The 21,519-nt window shown below is 35.4% G+C and overlaps 1 non-coding gene across 1 annotated transcript; it reads left to right on the forward strand.

The window, feature by feature from the left end:
• Nucleotides 1-21,241: 21,241 nt before the first annotated feature.
• TRNAC-GCA (transfer RNA cysteine (anticodon GCA)) lies at nucleotides 21,242-21,314 on the forward strand. The gene has a single exon. It is a non-coding gene; the product is annotated as a tRNA-Cys (tRNA).
• Nucleotides 21,315-21,519: the final 205 nt, after the last annotated feature.

The following is a 21,519-nucleotide window of genomic DNA, read 5'->3' on the forward strand; positions in this document are numbered from 1 at the left end:
GCTCAACATTCAGAAAACGAAGATCATGGCATCAGGTCCCACCACTTCATGGGAAATAGATGGGAAACAGTGGAAACAGTGTCAGAGTTTATTTTTTGGGGCTCCAAAATCACTGCAGATGGTTACTGCAGCCACGAAATTAAAAGACACTTACTCCTTGGAATAAAATTTATGACCAACCTAGATAGTATATTCAAAAGCAGAGACATTACTTTGCCGACTGAGGTCTGTCTAGTCAAGGCTATGGTTTTTCCAGTGGTCATGTATGGATGTGAGAGTTGGACTGCGAAGAAGGCTGAGCGCCAAAGAATTGATGCTTTTGAACTGTGGTGTTGGAGAAGACTCTTGAGAGTCCCTTGGACTGCAAAGAGATCCAACCAGTCCATTCTGAAGGAGATCAGCCCTGGGATTTCTTGGGAGGGAATGATGCTAAAGCTGAAACTCCAGTACTTTGGCCACCTCATGAGAAGAGTTGACTCATTGGGAAAGACTCTGATGCTTGGAGGGATTGGGGGCAGGAGGAGAAGGGGACAACCGAGGATGAGATGGCTGGACGGCATCACAGACTCGATGGACGTGAGTCTGAATGAACTCCAGGAGATGGTGATGAACAGGGAGGTCTGGCGTGCTGGGATTCATGGGGTGGCAAAGAGTAGGACACGACTGAGTGACAGTACTGAACTGAACTGAAAGGATGGAAACAAGAAGAAAAGTAGGTGTGGTTATAAAAATATAACATCCAGAGCCAAGAAAGTATTATTTATTTCATACATATGAAATGCAGAAAAGAACAAAACTCATGTTATTATAACCTAGAATAGGGGATAATTAATGATGTCAGAAGAGCCGAAAGGGTTTCTGGTGGTCTGATACTGATATGACTTTTATTCTGAATATGGTTATACTTATTGATCTGATATATTTGGAAAAATTTGTCAAGCTATATGCACACATTTGGGTACCTTTTTGTATATATGTTACACTTTAAGGAAAACTGTTTCCTTATAGGGCTACCCTGGTGGCTCAGACGATAAAGAGTCTGTCTGCAGTGCAGGAGATCCGGGTTCCTTCCCTGGGTTGGGAAGACCCTGGAGAACAAAATGGCAACCCACTCCAAAATGCCATCATTATGTAATACAATAATAAAAATAATTACAAATAGATATCACTTTTTCGATGTATCATTGAGTTTCTTAATATTATATAACTCACACAGCTATATAAACTCACATGCACACACTTCATCTTATAGTCCAAATTGCACTGCGTATTGTTTAAACTCTAGCCCAGAAAATTTACATGACCTTGGATATCAAACTCTCTAAATTTTGCTCCTTATTTTTAAAAGAAGAGAATTAGATTGACATCTCTAAAGTTCTTCTCATACTCAAAGCCTATGTTTACAAATCATACTGTTTATATAAGCTGTTTGCAAAGTATTTGAAATACAATACCAATTTAATTCAGTTTATAATCTAAAATTTTAAATACATGAGTAAATTTTGAAATGGCCCTGTATTTAAATTTATTTTTTTTACCATAACATGTTATCTTCTTTGCAAATTTGAAGAAAATGTTTGTTTCTTAGCATAAAAGAATTGTGAAACATATCAAACATCTTGAGGTGATCACTTTAGTTCTAGTTCTGACATGAAGCAGCTTTGTAACCTTGAAAAAGTCACAGAACTTTTTGTGTCTCAGATTCCTAATTCTTTGAATGAATAATACATCTCCTGACACTTTAGAAACCTCATGGGTGGATTAAATGAGAAAACATAAATGAATTAAAATCTTTACAGCAGTGCACAAACACAAATATAGTTATTGTCATTACTTTGCTTTTATATAAATTTATATTTTCTCCATTTTAAGGGAGAGAAAGTAGAGTGACTGTACTCAGATGCACATGTGTATACACAAACACCCTTAATTAGGCGGTGGGAGAGGGAATGAGCTACATTTTGTTTTCCTTTTTATGCTACTAAAGCTCCGCTTTACTCATTACCCTTCCATTACTTTCCCTTCATTTTCCTCCCATGGAGCAAGGGAGATAAGCTCCTGTTGATAGTTCATGAATTTCAATTTATATACCCAGGGGCAGGGCACTTTTGATGAAATGTCTCCAATGTTAAAATTTCCTGCCGCTTGTGCTTTCAGAGGGTCCATGTTTAAACCTTCAGGCCAATATGCAAATCTGTTTTTATTCCTTTAAACAGAAAACTTGTGGGTGTTTTCAAAATATATATGCATTAAATAAGTATTTATTCGACATCCTGGATGGTAGAATTAAGAGATTTTCTCCGGGACAAGTGAATGAGACAGCAGGGACCGAGGCTGCATTTCCAAGTGTCTGGCCCTCAGTAAGTGTCCAACAGGCAAACGTAGTAGAAAGAGATCACACTGTGAAAAGCAACATGGGCACATGCACAAGGACAGGCACTGATGTTTAGTCCCCAAAATGCTTATGGCTGTTGTCTCAAAGCATCAGGGTTTCAATTTGCATCGGGGTTTCTTGCTCCGTTACACCTTTACACAGTTAAAATTATTTCACATTTAGTATGCAACTTTTAGATAATTAGAAACTAAATAAAGACGTTTTTTTAAATTAAATATTTATTTTTAATTGGAGGATAATTGCTTTAGAATGTTGTACTGGTTTCTGTCATCCATCAACATGAATCAGCCAAGCCATAGATATGTCGCCTCTCTCTTGAGCCTCGCTCTCCCCACATCCCACCCATCTAAGATGTCACAAAGTACCGGGTTGGGCTCCCTGAATTGTACAGCAAATTCTTGCTGGTTATCTATCTAAATGATGGTAATGCATGTTTCAATGCTACTCTCTCAATTTGTCCCACCCTCTCCTTCACCTGCTGTGTCCACAGGTCTATTGTCTATGTCTATGTCTCTATTGTGTCTCCATGAAAAATAATAATGTTATTTTAATACAATCCAAAAGCCTTACAATAAATAGTTTATTTTATAAACTCATTATATGAACTGTTTAAAGAAAAAAAGTAAGAAATGATTATTTGGGCTGTACATTTTCTCCAGATAGTGAAACACAGGCAACCCTGACTTGAATTTTGTTTTCATAGAATTCTCGTGCTTTTGTGTGTGTGTAAACTTACATATGGGTATATTAATAATTAGCGTAGTATTTAGAGTTGCATTTTAAAATTTAATATGACATAATTCATTCTCTATATAAGTTTATGTAAGTTTTTTCCCTTTGATGTTAACTTTGTGACTTGTCTCTTTTGCAATATGTAACAATCCTTATTTATTTTTTTCACTCAGTGTTTCTTTGAAAGAAGAAAGTTCATTTTACTTACCCATTCTACTGCCAATAGACAAAAGGAGGTTTTTCTCCAGTACTAAAAATGCTGCTAAAATAATTATTCTACAGATATTCTCATGCACATGAACAAGAGTCCTTACATTACATATATGGAATGAATGTACAGGGTCAGAAGATACATTCAACTTCATATTTGAATATCCATTATCCTTGGAGGAGGGCATAGCAACCCATTCCAGTATTGTTGCCTGGAGGATCCCATGGACAGAGGAGCCTGGTGGGCTACAGTCCATGGGGTTCCAAAGAGTTGGAACACGACTGAAGTTACTTAAGCACAACACAGCACAGCATACCCACTATCAACTGTATTGTCCCTGACTGTGTTGATTTTCACTATTGTATATTTCCTATAGCATTATATTCTGATTATATTTTTTTATGATACTTTCATGCTGTATTTTGGGGTATATTTTTTTTCCCTTTTCTAAATACTCAGTTCATATGCATAAAGGGATGAGAAATTGGTTTTTTATTTTTTTCTAATTCAAAGCTTGGAGAAGGAAATGGCAACCCACTCCAGTATTCTTGCCTGGAGAATCCCAGGGATGGAGGAGCCTGGTGGGCTGCCTTTTATGTGGTCGCACAGAGTCAGACACGACTGAAGCGACTTAGCAGCAGCAGCAATTCAAAGCTACGGATTTAAAGGTCCTATAAACACTAAAGTAGCTACATGCTACAAGTTTTGATGTGTATAACTTTTGCTTTCATTTATTTGTGAATATTTTAGTATTTACAAATGAATTTTAAATTTAAAAATTGAATAATATTCAAATTTTGGATGATGTATACTTAAAATTTCGTAAAATTGTAAAATTTTTAGAATTTAATCTTAAAAAGTAAAAGACATTTTGATTCATTAATTTAAAATTTTAATTCCAGTAAGAGCAAAGGATATAATCTACAGTGAATTGACTCTCTTGGTACCAATTATTGTAAATATTAGGTTTCCTTGAGGTGAAAGCAAAAGTATTTCCACCAGTTAGATACAAATTCTGTACCTTTGACTCAATATGGTAAAACTTTTAGCTTTTATTATTAGTCTGTGGTCTATTTCAAACTAAGGTTCAGTGTGTTCATTTATTTCCCATGTGGATTTCCGGTGCCCATAGAACCATTTTCTTATCCAAGAAAACTGCTTTGAAATATTTGTCAAAAACAAATACTTACATATATATTTATAGACTCTCTATTTTATCTCCTTAATCTGTATCTCTAACTTTCTGGTAACAATACACTCTCCTGATTACAGTAGCTTTTAGTAAGTCTTGAAATCGGGTAGAGTAAATCTTCCAGATTTGTTTTTCTTTCCTATTTAATTTTTTTTCTTTCGTTGTTTTAGTTGTTTCATGAATATTTTACAAATAATTCATCAATTTCCTTTTAAAAGTTGCAGGAATTTTCAGTGCAGTAACTTTGATGTTAATTGGGTGGAATTAAAATTCTATAAATTTGAAATGCTTCTAAATCATGAACATAGTATATGACTCCATTTAGTTTATCTCTATTTTATCAAAATATATTTGAATTTGTTGCCTAGAAAACTTTTATGTCTTTTAAAAAATGTATTCTTTTATATTTAATGTTTTGGTGATATTCTATTAGCTAAATGTTGAGGTGAGTACATACAAATTAAAATTGAGCTTTAATATTAACCTTGTATCCTATGACCTAGAAAATTAATTTCTGATTTTTTCTTACTTATTCATAGATTTCTTCAGATTTTTATATAAAATAAACATATCACTGGTAAATAGAAAACTGTTAATATTTATTTCTTCCTTACAGAAAAAAATACATATATATGTGTGTATATATATATATATATAATATACAGACATATATGTATATATTTTATTTACCTTGTTGCAATGACTGGAACTTCCAGTGTTATATTTAATATACATGATTTGAATAGGAATTTATGTTTTTTTTTTTCTCCAAACATAGCAACAGAAGTGTGATGTTTTACCATTAAGTATAAAGGAAGAGGTAAATGATTAAATGATACCTTGCTAGCTTAAAGAAACTTAGAGCCTAATACAAATGAATTTACTATCATTTAAATGTATGTTTGAAAACTAGACATTGAGATTAAATTTAGTAAAATTGTACTGTCTGTTAGTATTATTATCAGATATCCCCAAACCACCATGACTGTGACTAGTGACATAGTGGCTTATTTAACTTAATATATTTGATTTTTATATCTGAATACACAGAAGTACTGTACAAAAGAGCTCTTAATGACCTAGATAAGCACAGTGGTGTGGTCACTCACCTAGAGACAGATATCCTGGAGTGTTAAGTCAAGTGGGCTTTAGGAAGCATTGTTATGAACAAAGTTTGTGTGGAGGTGATAGAATTCCAGCTGAGCTATTTCAAATCCTAAATGATGATGCTGTTAAAGTGGTGCACTCAATAGGCCCGCAAATTTGGAAAACTCAGCCGTGGCCACAGGACTGGAAAAGGTCAGTTTTCATTCCAATACCAAAGAAAGACAATGCCAAGGAATGTTTTAATTACTATACAATTGTTCTCATTTCACATGCTAGCAATATTATGCTCAAAATCCTTCAAGTTAAGCTTCAACAGTACGTAAACTGAAAACTTCCAGATGTACAAGCTGGATTTAGAAAAGTCAGAGGCACCAGAGATCAAATTGTCAACATCCACTGGATCATAGAAGAAGCAAGGACATTCTAAAACAATCATCTCCTTTTGCCTCATTGATTATGCTAAAACCTTTGACTGTTTGGATCAGAAAAAACTGTGGAATACTCTCAAAGAGATGGGAATACCAGACCATATTACCTGCCTTGTGAGAAACCTCTATGCAGGGCAAGAAGCGACAGTTAGAACTGGACATGAAACTATGGACTGGTTCAAAACTGGGAAAGGAGTACGTCAAGGCTGTATATTGTCACCCTGCTTATTTAACTTCTATACAGAAAACATCATATGAAATGCTGGGCTGGATGACTCAGAAGCTAGAATCAAAATTGCCTGGAGAAATATCAATAACCTCAGATATGCAGATGATATCACTTTAATGGAAAAAAGTGAAGAGGAACTAAAGAGCTCCTTGAGGAGAGTGAAAGAGGAGAGTGAAAAAGTTGGCTTAAAACTCGTCATTAAAAAAACGAAGATCATGGCACCTGGTCCTATCAATTCATGGCAAATAGATGGGGGAAAATTGGAAACAGTGTCAGATTTCATATTCTTGGGCTCCAAAATCAATGAAGATGGTTTCAGCAGCCACAAAAGTAAAAAGACATTTGCTTCTTGCAATAAAAGTTATGACAAACCTAGACAGTGTATCAAATTACAGTAGAGACATCACTTTGCCGACAAAGTTTTGTATATTCAAAACTATGGTTTTTCCAGTATATATATATGGATGTGAGAGTTGGATCATAAAGAATGCAGAGTGCCAAAAAAACTGATGCTTTTGAACTGTGGTGCTGGAGAAGACTCTTGAGAGTCCCTTGGACTGCAAGGAGATCAAAACAGTCAATCCTAAAGGCAATCAATCCTGAATATTCATTGGAACAACTGATACTGAGGCTGAAGCGTCAATACTCTGGCCATTTGATGCCAAGAGCCAACTCATTGGAAAAGACCTGGATGCTGGGAAAGATTGAGGGCAAGAGGATAAGGGGGCGACAGAGGCTGAGATGATTAGATGGCATCCCTGACTCAATGGATATGAGTTTGAGCAAAACTCAGGGAGACAGTGAAACAGGGAAGCCTGGCATGTTGCAGTTCATGGGGCTGCAGAATTGGACATGACTTTAGCAAGGGAACAAAAAATATATATGTATATATATATTATATGTATATATATCTATTAAATTATATATAATATAAATTAAAGAATATATTTAAACTTTATAACTTCAGAACACACTACTGTACTCTTAGCATTCTGTACAATATATTCTCTCCTTAAGAATTAACTAATTAAAATTCTTTCAGCCCAAATTTCAGGTATAACTCATCCAATTTATAAGGAAAACTAGATTAAATGAAAAATATAATTATGTCACAAGAGGGGAAATTACCATTTACTAATAAGAGCTATTAATATTTTCCTCATTATATATGTGTACAAGATATATTTTATTTATCATCAAAAGCCATAGTTTCTTTTGGAGTTATTCAGTAGGTAAAACTCAAATGAGTAGTATTGTGATTTATCACATTAGAATGTCTAGGGTGTTTCTAAAGGAGGTAATTTTTTTTTAATTTTTCATATTTTTGGTCTTACTCTTCTTAAATCCCTATATGCTTTCATTATTCTCTGTTTACTGTTAGTAATATTATTATTCTATTTCAAAGTAACTGAACAAATTCTAGCCACTTGAAACAACAGGAATCAGAGGAATAATAATCAAGAATATAAAAGTAAAAAGTGTTCTACCTAGTTAATTGATTTTCCTATGCATATTAGTGTGTGTGTTCATAAGATACATAGTTTACCTTTATATTTCATCTCAATAAAAAATGAGAAAAAATGTGTATATAATAAAATGAAAATAAAAGAAAATGTTTCCGATTTTATTTATAAGTCCCAGTCACATCTTTTCTGGAATGTCAAACAAACTTGAAAGACATAAATACTACATGAACAATACACAGTCCTAAAATGTAACACCTGTTCTCTCATGAAGAGGCTATGACACTTTTATGCTTAGGTGTTAATGCAATATGTTACTTTTTTGTGCTACTACTTTGGAATATCTAGAAAGAAACTATGTACACTTTGAGCTTGGCTGTAGCATGTCTGCTCTGAGTCTTCCTATGCATATTTTTCCAATTAGACTCCTTCACCTCTCAGGCTTTCTGAATTATGAGTGTCACTACATTGTTGTTTAAATGTGACTACAACACTAAAGGAAAGAAATTTAGGTTAATGCAGGTATAGTAAAAAAAAAAAAAAACAAGAGAGAGAGACTTAGATTTTAGTATACCTTTTTTGGGAAATATCAATGACATGACTAGCACAACTTTTTGGTACCATATGTTTAAATAATGCTGGTAAAAGTAGAGAAAGGTGGGGATAAGTACTGCTAATTAATAGTGCAAAGAGTACTACACCTCAAGTGACTCTAGAGTATAGCCTAAAGTATATAGAAAGTTACAAAATGTCAACTACTTTGTCCCTACTCTTCCACTTTCTTTAGTTTTATACAGTCCAAGATATAAAAGGATGTGTTTGGATTTAAGGGCCACATTTCAGAGACAGAATGGGTAAAAATGAGGCAAAGTTTCAGGATTAGATGAAATTATTTTGAGCCTTACACACATTATGATCTTGAGAGAGTTACAAAAAATTATCAAGCCTCAGTTTCACCCATGAAATGAGGATTGTAATGGAAACAGCTTTCAGGATACTATGAAGATATATTTATACAGTATTTGGCAAACTGAGTTTCAATATAACTTTCAACTAAATTTATGTAGTGCCTACAAAGCCCCTCACACTAAGCACATTACATCATTTATCCTTATAACAACACCAAGTGGAAAGTATCATTGTCATCCCCATTTCACAGAAAAGGAAACAGAGGCACAAAGAAACAGAAAGACGTGGCCAAGGTCACAGTATTAGCAGAGCAGCCAGGACTTGGCACAAGCTTACCTTCTTACCTGTTTTATTATAGGTGGTTCTTTCAAGTGAATGCAGCCTTGAGATGATAATCATTTCACCATCTCTCACCACAATTTCTTGCTTCCTTGATGTCCTTGAGAACTGGCCCCTAGAAGTACTGGTTCATCAACTCCACAGTGTTTATTGTGAGGAGACTTTTCGTGGAAATGAAAAATAAAATTTTCTTACATTCTGATTCTGTCTAAAGTTAGTCTCAACTGTCAGGAATTTGGACAACAAGTAAGTGCTGTAAGGCCAGAGTGGGCTAGACACTTAGCTGCTGCTGCAGCTGCTAAGTTGCTTCAGTTGTGTCTGACTCTGTGTGACCCCATAGATGGCAGCCTACCAGGCTCCGCCATCCCTGGGATTCTCCAGGCAAGAGTACTGGAGTGGGGTGCCATTGCCTTCAGTGGTGTCATTTCAATAGGTCGACAGCTGACTCTTTTAAAGACAAACCCCTCTGTTAGCACAAAAACTCCTAACGTGCTGTCCCTATGCTGGCAGCTTGTCTAGGCAGGAGGATGTCATCTTTATCAGCAGTAGAAGAAAAAGCAGGTTCCTGTTTCCATTGCTTGCTTTGCTCCCTCCTTCCTTTTTTCTTAATAAAAAGCTATGATCCTGCTTCTCCTTCATAACCTGCCATAACTATGTGACTTCTGGATGGGTTTGAATCAGAGAAAGGAGATGGGGTAAAGCAGTGGTCCCCAACCTTTTTGGCACCATGGACTGGTTTCGTGGAAGACAATTTTTCCATGGAGCAGGGTGGGGGTGGCGGTGGTTTCAGGATGATTCAAGTGTATTACACTTTGTTGTACACTTTATTTTTATTATTATTACATCAGCTCATCAGGCATTAGGTCCCAGAGGCTGGGACTTCTGGGCTAGAGGAAGCACTGCCTGTTACAGTGGGTAAGAGACATTCCCTGACATTTTCTAAGCAGTTTTATTTTTACTGTAATTCCTGGACTTCAACTTCATTGTGGTTTGTCAGGACTTTCTATCTCTTCACTTCATAAAGCAACTCTACTTCTTCTGTCTCCCTATTCTTGTTCTCTTCTGGAATAAATTCTCCTAAAATTAAGAACTCTTCTTTATGCTTGGAATATACATTTTATTTTATCCTGGATCTGGCCTTATACTTATGTGATATCTTTCCTGATTTACTCAACAATATATGCGTCCATAGAGCAAATATTATACCTCCCATAGTCCAACTTTTAGTTATGCTTCAGCACCGATTTCTTTGATTATATCAATTTACAAATAATCTCTTCCATAAATGTACTCTTTTATGATTATAGTTATGCCATAATTCAAAATTTAATCGTTCCCTAGTCACTTGTCCTATATGTAAGACTTAATCTCTTCAAACCCCTTATATACCTTACATAATAAGAGATACATCATGAGTTTTCCCATAAATGTCTTGTTATTGAAACACTGGCAAAACTAAAAAAGTGAACCTGATTCTCATTAAATGAAGGCAGGGAAAATAGGATTTTTTGAAATGTCAAAAAGATAAAGGAAAGAAGCAAAAGACCAGTTGTGCCAAATGTATCTGTGACAGATGCTTGAAGCCTGCAAAAGGGACCAGAGAAGGCAATGGCAATCCACTCCAGTACTCTTCCCTGGAAAATCCCATGGGCGGAGGAGCCTGGTAGGCTGCCGTCTATGGGGTCGCACAGAGTCCTACATGACTGAAGCGACTTAGCAGCAGTAGCAGCAGCAAAAGGGACAAAGTCAAAAGTGAGAGTCCTCTTAATCTAACTCCAGTAGTCTTTTCAAGTAGCTATAAAATGTGACACCGTTTTCTTCTCTACTTTTCAAAAGTTTGGAATGAATTTTGGACACATTCCCTCTCTACCGGGAGAGATGCTGGCATATAAACCTCAACATTTATTTTGTTTAAATTTTACAAAAGAATCTTTTAAAGTACCATTTACTTGTGATGCCCTACATGCTGTAGTAACATGTTTTCTACCACTCATTTCTGACATATAAAAAAATTAGCTACTTCCCTGAAATGCAGTTATATTAACGCAGAAAATATAATTTCACAAGACAGAGAAGTAAAAATGCATCTCTTAATGAGACATATATTTATTTCTACGCTTTAATTTTTTTGTCTCAGAGTCCTCAGATTAAAAATCTTGGTTCCGTAGTGATTTCTCCTAGCCTTTGACATCTACAAATGTCAGAATCAATCTGCCTCAACTATTCCACTCCTCTGCCTCATGAGATTTCCTCTGCACCTTTACACACCTGCTTTAAACTTTCTAGTGTTGCACTCTATAAATATCACAGTCAAAGCCGAGCTACAAAGACTGAATCTTGCTTTTATGTACTGTGTGACAAATATAAAATTTTTTTAGCTTATTTTTGAATGCTTTTCCTTTGTTTCATTCCACTTACGTCTCTCACATATTTTACTTAAAATGTGTACTTAGTTTTCATTTTCTGAGATCTTGGCTCAGTGCCAGGTTTAACTCCCTTTCTAGTCGTTTGCTATCTATAATTATCATACTTGAAGTCTGGATCCATTAGTTTGATTACTACGTGCATGACATAATGTTGAATAAATCTATACTTTCTAACACCTTTATTAGAACAGTAAAATGTATAAAAATCATATTATCCTAAAGGCAAACATTAATACAATGTGCACATGCTATTACTGCTATTGATGTTGCTTAGAAAACAACATTAGTAGCAGCATTTTGGCCATCTCCTAAGACATGTCAAAGTGATTGGGAAGGCAGAGAATTATAGGCAGCTTCCTATGTCTAGCAAGGAAAGTGTTGATTTCTGATGCTTTGTGGAATCATTATTTATGATCCACTGAACATAAGTTTTGTCTTAGATTATTCCTGTCGTTTTGTTGCTGTTTAGTCGCTAAGCTGTGTCTGACTCTTTTGCTACCCCATGACTGTAGCCCTCCAGGCTCCTCTGTCCATGGGATTTCCCAAGCAAAAATACTAGAGTGGGTTGCCGTTTGCTTCTCCAGGGGATCTTTCTGATCCAGCGATTGAACCCACATCTCCTGAATTGCAGGCAGACTCTACCACTGAGCCACCAGGGAAGCCAGATTACACCTATATTATCATCAAAATCAATCTCAATGTTGGGATTTCTTATCATTTTCATGGAATCAATGAAATTTCAAAACAAAAGACTCAGATTTAATGAATTTAATACTAGGGATTTATCTACTCTTGGATGACCTCAAAGATCCATATTAGGAAGTCATTTATAATTTGGCTGAAGGATGGCTTAAATTGCAATAACTGAAAATATTAGTAAATAACCCCATTAGTCACTAGCACCACTTTGAAAAATTGCTTTTTTGCTCCTCCGTGTTTTGTGTAAATGTCTTGAGAGAAATCATTAATAACTGGTAACAGAGGTGTCTCAAGAAATCTCAGTCGTGCTATAGAATCCACTTAAGACACATTTTAGAGTCTATGCAGAATTTCAGAAAGACCCATTTTGAAATACTTGTAAGTTTGGGTGAACTGCTAATTTATGCATTTTGTGGGTATGCAGAGGTTTTCATAATAACCTTCAGGTTACTAACTCTATGGAAAAGTTCATATGTCAGAATTTCTGAAGGTATGTGGTGAAATATCCATTTATCTTGAATTTTAGATAATTATAGCATTCTTGAGATTAATACATTTCTGACTACATAATTACACTGCTGTCATTCTTATAGAGCATAGTTCTTAAGAAACTGGTTAGGACAGTTGCATTGAAATTATAGATAATACAAATAAAAATATCTGTTATGGGTAGATTTTCCTTATCTAGAAAGCAACTTTCCTTGGACAATATGCTTTCCCCAAAGCAATCAATAGTACCCTTTGAGAAGGATATCTAAGCTCAAGTCATGATTTCCCAGTTCCTTCACACCAAACTACAAACTGCAAAATTCTAACGTGGTGAAGCTTTCCCCTGACTTCCAGAGGGGATGTTCAACCTAGTGTAGAGAGCATGGCTTCTATGAGTGATGAGTTAGAATCCTGGCTCTAGCACACACTGCTCTTTAATCTCAGACAATTTATTTAACTGCTGTGAAACCCATTTGTCTCATCAGTAAAATGGAAGAGAAAAATGCCATTACTAGAATGGCTGAGAAAATATAACTAATAGAAATAATACATGTAAAACCCTCAACATAGAGTTGACACAAGGTTCGTTCTCTCCAACACTTTAGGTTGCCTAAGTCAGAATCTGATATCACAGTGAAAGCTGCTGTTTTTAATCTCTGTATCCACAGCCCTTAGTACAGAGTAGGCAATGTAAATTGTGGAAGTACTACAAGAGTCTTGTTGTTTCCATGGTGATTGTCAAGACTACCTGCTGGATATACACATAAATTCTCATTCATAAAGTATTATATAATGACATTGTTGACATTGTTAATATAATCATATAATGTATATTTTTTGAGAGATTTTTGTCTCTGGGGAAGACAGAAATGGTTGAGAAATAAATCTGGCCAAAATCTTTCATGCATATTTGAGATCACTGCAAATTGTGTTACCTTCAAAATATATATCTGAAGTAGAGAGGCACAAGTTTCTTGAAAAATATGTTAATTGCAGGTTTTTTATAGATTGACTGTCACAGGGGACAACAAAATTGAGCAAAAGAGGAGAAATAAATTAAATACTTTTATGATTTCATGGAGAGACAAGACAAACTAATTTAAACACCACTTGTAGTCTTTGTGTGTCAAGGTAATTTTATAGTGTTACATTCTCCTGATCGAGGTGCTGGGGGCCTCAAATACACAATTAAAATGAGATAATAACAATAAACAATAGTTAAAATATCATAAAAATCCATATTGGAGATAATAAACACAAGAATAAGGAAGTCTGGGAGCAGGAAGCATTCTTTTAATTCACTTCTAATGCTCTACAAATCTATTTCCTGGCCTGAGTGTCTGATACTGTGGGATCCATTTGCCTTGAGTTGAGCTTGTAATTGTAGTTGTCTTAAACCTCTCTGTCATGATTAAGAAACATAGATTATAATAGGCACACATGTGAAGGTTCATACAGAGATTAAAATATTCAGACAACTCTGATTTATCATTGTAACTTATTATGGTTTAGTAGTGCTATTGGCTGCTGTCATTATTATGATTTTGTATTTCAAAAGAGCTTTAGTTCAGTTCAGTTCAGTCGCTCAGTCGTATCTGACTCTGCAACCCCATGAATCGCAGCACGCCAGGCCTCCCTGTCCATCACCAACTCCCAGAGTTCACTCAGACTCAAGTCCATCGAATCAGTGATGCCATCCAGCCATCTCATCCTCTGTCGTCCCCTTCTCCTCCTGCTCCCAATCCCTCCCAGCGTCAAAGTCTTTTCCAATGAGTCAACTCTTCACATGAGGTGGCCAAAGTACTGGAGTTTCAGCTTTAGCATCATTCCTTCCAAAGAAATCCCAATACTGCTCTTCCTATAAACTGTCTTTAGCAACTTGAGATATTAACCAAGGCTGGCAGAAAATTACTGCATTGTTGTTAATCAATTGTTCAAAGATGTTACCTTTAGTGATTATTTAGGACCTGAACTAAAAATGAATGTGTTCAGTTATAAGATTTTCAGAAATATCTTGGGTCATAAGGACAGAGATTAGACCCTGAAAAAAGGGAATTAAACTGTAACAAATGAGGTTTTCTAAAATATAAGGCAACAGAAATAATAGTTTTGAACCTGTGAGAACCTTTGAGATGTGTGAGGTCAGAGCGTGGAGGGTACATGATTTTGGTGGGGAAAATGCATTTTTCTTTTTATCAGTCTGTAAGTACACTTTATCATTTCTTTTGACTCTTAATATGGGCAATAAATCATAATAGTTAGCAATACTGTGACTTCAGAAGCTAAGAAAGTCATGGTCAAACAAAACTTCAATATTAATAAAATATCATCACCTCTTAGAAACTAACAAAGAGAAATTTCTATGATAACACATGATCCCCTCTTTTACAACTTAGGGAAACTAAAGGTAGATGACATAATGCTAGATAGCATCTCTTCACATAGCAAATACTTCTGTATCAACATAGCAAAATATGCTGAAACAATGCCTGTTTTGCAGCCTTCTTAAATTATATGTAGAATAGACTGCTGGGGTGGAAAGATCAGCTACCATAATTGTATTCTAACTTCTCTTACAAAGCTGCTATTTGACTTTGCTAGTATTTAAACTTTCAGAACTTTTATCTTCAGTTTTATACTGAGGAAACTGGACACTTTAGCTCTTTCAGATCTTAAATTCTACTTCAAGTGTCAATAATCTCATGGTTAGAACAATTTTGCTTTTATTCCCACTAAAAGTAATAGGATTTTATTGTACTGATCCTTCTACAATTGCAAATGTTAATACTCCTCATCTTTTCACTATCAGCATTAAGTAGATATTAACCATAGTCCCATGTTGCAAAAACTGAGTAGCTGTGTCTTAAGACCTTCTACCTATTTATTACCTGCTCATACAGGTAGGTTTCTTCCCAGAATCAACACATGAATTATCCCTGAAGAATTATAGTCTTATCTAGTACAAATTGGCAGGGCAGTTACTTTGATCAACTGAAAATTTCACATGCTACTTGGGAAAAAAGAGGTATGTTTCTAAATCTTTCTCAATTTATTAATAAGACACTTTCTCTCTTAAAGAGATTTTTCAGAGTGCAACTTAAAAAGATAACTATTTAATCTCAGCTTTTCTTCCCCCTATCTCTTCCTGGCTAGGCAATGATGCATATGAATTACTACATATTGAATTTGGAAATTTGATAAATTAAGAGTAATATTTGGAGTTGTGATCTTTTAATTTTTCAAGAAGACATTGAAGTTCTTGAAAAGTTTTGCATATGCATGTGAAGTTTCCTTATGAAATTTTATATTAACCTACTTTTCCTATTAACCTACTTAGCATTTTATAAAGAGAGTCTTGAAGTTTTAAATTTTTCTAAATATATTAATATGATAGTCTGCCTATAGAATCCAAGTTTATTGTGTTTAAATAAAATACTGAGAATAAAAAGAGATAAGTTTAAGAGGATTTTTATCTTTTTAAAGGAATTTCTAGTTTCTATAGCTAAACCTCTTCTAATTGTTCTTCTCAAATGAATTAGGTTGAATGTGGAGGAGGTGTTGGGTGGATTTGAGTCTTTTTATAGCATAGTGAGTAGGTGACTTTACCAAGGCATTTCTGTTCCTGTGGCCTTAGTGTCTTGGATAATGATGTTAAAATAAAATATCTGCCCATAAGCCTAGTAAAGAAATAATAAACAAAAAAGGACAAGTATATCTTGAGAATGACAGACAGTTGTAAGTATGTGTTAATTCACAAATTGCTTTCACTTAATTAATCAATGTTTGTAAAGCACTTTGAGGATGAAAGGAATGATATAAATGCTAGAAATTTTTAATAGACTTGAATCTCTCAAAGAGTTTGAGAGCTTGCCAACTGTCCAACTTCCCAGATGAGGACAGGAGAAATGCCGTTCTAAAACTTCTCCAGGGCAGCATGAACCGACCCTTCCCATATTCTGGCATCTGAGCTTCTTCAGAATTAAAGAACTTCCCTTTCTTTTCACTTTACTAATTACAAGGGAACCTCTTTGAAAGTCTTTCTTTCTTTTTTTTTTTTTTTTTTAAGGGAACCTCTCTGGAAAGAGGAATTGAAGTCACTCAGTCCTGTCCAGACTCTTTGCAATCCAATGGACGGTAGCCTACCAGGATCCTCTGTCCATGGGATTTTCCAGGCAAGAATACTGGAGTGGGTTGCCATTTCCTTCTCCAAGGGATCTTCCTGACCCAGGGATTGAACCCAGGTCTCCTACATTGCAGTCAGACACTTTACTGTCTGAGCCATCAGGGAAGCCCAATTGGAAAGAGGAAAGAATATTACAAATAGTAAAGAAGATAAATAAATTAGAGGAGAGGGCATTTATCAGCCTTCTTTTTTCCTTTCCAGGTTGGACCTGGGGTAAGTTTTTTCATCTCCTTCTATCATATAGGACTTTTGTAGTGGAAGGAAGAGAGTGTGTGAGGCAGAGAAAGAATTGTTCCCTTTGATGTGGTCTCCTAGTGGCAATCTTTGTATCTGAGATAGCTAATTAAACAGCAAATGTGTTAATTAAGATTTTGAACATTGTCACCTGAACTGCTTTTGTTTTAGTCATTCTTTCAAAAACAAACAAACAAACAGGAAAAAAAAAAGCCTGACTATTACTATAATGTAGAATTCCATCTACTTTTTTGTTAAACTGTACAAGTGAGCAGATTCATACAAGGATCATCAGTTGATTTTCAATGTGATTAAAATCCAGAGAAGTCATCTTAGAAGCTTCAAGATATTACTCTGATTCTAAAAGTAAAATTAATACTTCTGTTTTAGAATGGCCTATGTTTTAACTCTACTTCAGGAGAGTTAAACAGAATATTAAAAATTAATGTTATTTCAATCAAAAAATCTTAACTAGAAAATAGCTAATTTAAAAACACAATTTTGATTTATAATCCTCACACATAAAATTTATATATTTTGAAGTAAATAAGTCCAGGTACCATTGTTGAAGCACTCCTAAAGGAAATTTAAATATGTATATTTGTTGATCTCATTCATAAAAATGAAACAGTGATGGAAAAATCTTTGATGATTTCTATTATATATTTGGAGCCTTCTTATGAGCTGCTGGAAATCATCCCATTTTTAATAGGATGGAACATATTGTCAAAAGAGAATGATTATTATTCAAATAAAACATGTTCCCTAGGTGACATAAGCACTGTAATTTACTTTTCAAAGTTTGCAGTGGGGAGGGGATTTTAGCATTCTCTTTTACTTAAAGAAAAAAAAAAGAGGAAAACCTAAAAGCCTGTTTATGTTCCAAAATTCAGATAAATAGTTGACTCCACAAGAGCCAAATCCTTCAGATATCAAAGTTGCTGAGAGTAAATAAAACAATGCTGAAAATTTAAATATGTACACAAAAATAAGGCCCATCAATAGCAACTCCATTTTTTTAAAGATTTATTTTTTATGTGGGCCATTTTTAAAGTTTTAGTTGAATTTGTTACAATTGCATCTATTTTTTTTTTTTTTTTCTTTTGCTTTGTTTTTTTTTGGCCATGAGGCATGTAGAATCTTAGTTCCTGACCAGGGACTGAACCCACACTCCCTGCATTGGAAGGTGAAATATTAACCACTGGGCTACCAGGGAAGTCCCTAGAAACTCCAGTTTCTTTGGAATTTGTGCATGCACATGGCTAAAAACACTTGGACATTAGGCAGGTTAGGAAAATAGGTTCAGAATAGAACTAAAGGTTTAATTTAAATTTGTTTGCCATATTTAATAGTGAACTTAAAGAGATAAAACATTTACTTATACATGAAAGTGCTTTTCTATCCTTCAAAAGTTATTTTCCTCTGAACAAAATTAGGCTTTTTTTTTTTTTTTTTTTTTTTGAAGAGTTGTAAAGTGCCAGGAAGTTTGGCTGTTGAGAATGTGGAATCAGAAATGACAATATGTAGATAATGAACTGTGGAGCCACAATTGACTAGTTAAGGACTGTGGTTAAAAATTACCTAACCACTGTGTACTTCAATGTCCTCATCTGTAAAATAGGAATAACATACCTATTATGTTATTATACCCTCTATGCCTGGTACAGAGCAAACAATTAATAAATGTCATGGCCCAAAAGCTAGTAGAGTATACTGAATAAGGGCATGGATCTTGGAGCCAGACTGCACATGTGGGAACCCCAGCTCTAACTCTTACCAGCCATGTAATCTTGGGCAGGTTATTAAAATTTTCCTATCTGTTAAAAGGAGATAGTACTTGCTTTTGTATGGTTAAGGATTTAATATGTTAATATATGTAATTCATTTTCAAAAGTATCTTGTATTTGTTAAGCACTATATAAATGTTAGGTAGTAAAACTTCAAATCCTGTATTATACAGGCAATTACATGTGGTTTCGAGGGTGTCCAGGTTTCAGTCTTGTATAACTGTTGGGATTTAATCACTAAATTAGAGAAAACTAAAAGACTCTAGGTTTGAGGAGAAATGAATGAGTTTGATTATGTATGTGGTTAGTCTAGCTCTCTTTGAGACAGACATCTAAGTGCAATATTGAGAAAGCATTTGGATATACTGGTTGGGAGCTTAGACAAGTAGACAAATGGCCTGAACTAAATTTAAACAAAATGGTGGTGGTGGTGATGGTAAGAAGGTGGTCACTAGGATACAGAGAAAAACTGAAGCCATGTCATGGATGACAGTCTACACTAGAAAGCCTGGAGGGGGAGAAAAATGAGATTTTTAATTAAAACTCAAAATATGGTTTCTTTAGGAAAAGCAGATATTTAGGCCAGGTATCATTGTCATATTTCTATAGATTCTAATGGCCCATGGTGAGTGGATCCTAGGAGAAGTAGGATTGATTTCAGATATGGGCGTAGTCATTGGGAATAGAGCTTTATGCTTTCTTCTTTACTAATGGAGCACTGGGAAAATAATTATCAGCTTCTTGGCTATGAGCCACTGCAGGTAGTTCTTGACACTGTTGAGACACCAGCTGTAATAATATAGCTTGGGTACTGAAAAGCTAAGGACTGGTGAGGCTCAGGTAGTAGAATGTTGTTGTTTAGTGGCTAGGTCATGTTTGTTTGAGTCTTTTGCAACTCCATGGACTATAGCCCAACAGGCTTCTCTGTCCATAGGATTTTTCAGACAAGAATACTGGAGTGGGTTGCTATTTCCTTCTATAGGGGATCTTCCTGACTCAAGGATCAAACCTGAGTCTCCTGCATTGCAAGTGGATTCTTTTACCACTGAGCCTACAACCCCTGTAGTAGAATAAAGACTTATAAAATTGAATTACAGAGCCAAAAGTTGAGACTCAGGGATGAGAGCCTTTACATTTAAGTAATCACTTGCTTGGAGTTCATGATCAAATGCCTTTTATGGATTCTCTGGATTCTATTCCTACTCTGGATATGTGACATTTTTTCAAGGTTTGACCCAACTCTTTCCAATTATGTTTCTAATAGTTTGCTTCAGAACAGTTTTCTCCCTCCATTTGCTGTCTATCAATATTTCATTGTTCTATCCTCCTGTTTTTAATGCAATGACAATTCCTTGGAGGATTTATTTTCTTGTAACAAATGTTCATGACAATATAAATCAGAAAATAAAACTATTTCCCTAATAAATGTCTCCTTTCAATATACTTTTAATCTTCAATGACTTAGTTGCACAGAAAAGATAAATAGTAGAAATTTAGAGATTAGATAGATTTCTGACGATTTAGTCATATACTATACAATGTGACTGTGATATTGAATGATTTGCCTTGGAAGCAAACAGAGATCATTCTGTCATTTTTGAGATTGCATCCAAGTACTGCATTACAGACTCTTTTGTTGACTATGATGGCTACTCCATTTCTTCTAAAGGGGTTACCCACAGTAGTAAATGTAATGGTCATCTGAGTTAAATTCACCCATTGCAGTCCATTTTAGTTCATTGATTCCTAAAATGTCGATGTTCACTCTTGCCATCTCCTGTTTGACCACTTCCAATTTGCCTTGATTCATGGACCTAATTTTCCAGGTTCCTATGTGATATTTCTCTTTACATCATGGGACTTTATTTCCATCACCTGTCACATCCACAACTAGGTGTTATTTTTGCTTTGGCTCTGTCTTTTCATTCTTTCTAGAGTTATTTCTCCACCGATCTCCAGTAGCATATTGGTACTTACTGACCTAGGGGGTTAAGCTTTCAATGTCCTATCTTTTTGCCTTTTTATACTCTTCATGGGGTTCACAAGGCAAATACTGAAGTGGTTTGCCATTCCCTTCTCCAGTGGACCACGTTTTGTCAGAACTCTCTACCATGACCTGCTGCCTTGGATGACCCTATATGGCATGACTCATAGTTTACCTGAGTTAGACTAGGCTGTGGTCCATGTGGTCATGGTTAGTTTTCTGTGATTGTGGTTTTCAGTCTGTCTGCCCTCTGATGGAAAAGGATAGGAGGCTTATGGAAGCTTCCTGATTGGAGACACTGACTAAGGGGGAAACTGAGTCTTGTTCTGATGGGCGGGGCCATGTTCAGTAAATCTTTAATCCAATTTTCCATTGATAGGTGGAACTGTGTTCTCTCCCTCTTATTTACCTGGGGCCAAACTATGGTGGGGGCTTCCCTGGTGGCTCAGATGGTAAAGTGTCTGCCTGCAATGCAGGAGACCCAGGTTCGATTCCTGGGTCAGGAAGGTCCCCTGGAGAAACTTCCAAACTATGGTGGAGGTAAAGAAGAAAATAAAATGTAGAAAACTCAGCAGTGGCCACAGGACTGGAAAAGGTCAGTTTTCATTCCAATCTCAAAGAAAGGCAATGCCAACGAATGCACAAACTACTGCATGATTGCACTTATCTCACACACTAGTAAAGTAATGCTCAAAATTTTCCAAGCCAGGCT

Source organism: Ovis aries, chromosome 1 (genome assembly GCF_016772045.2).
Source record: "Ovis aries strain OAR_USU_Benz2616 breed Rambouillet chromosome 1, ARS-UI_Ramb_v3.0, whole genome shotgun sequence".
NCBI lineage: Eukaryota > Metazoa > Chordata > Mammalia > Artiodactyla > Bovidae > Ovis > Ovis aries.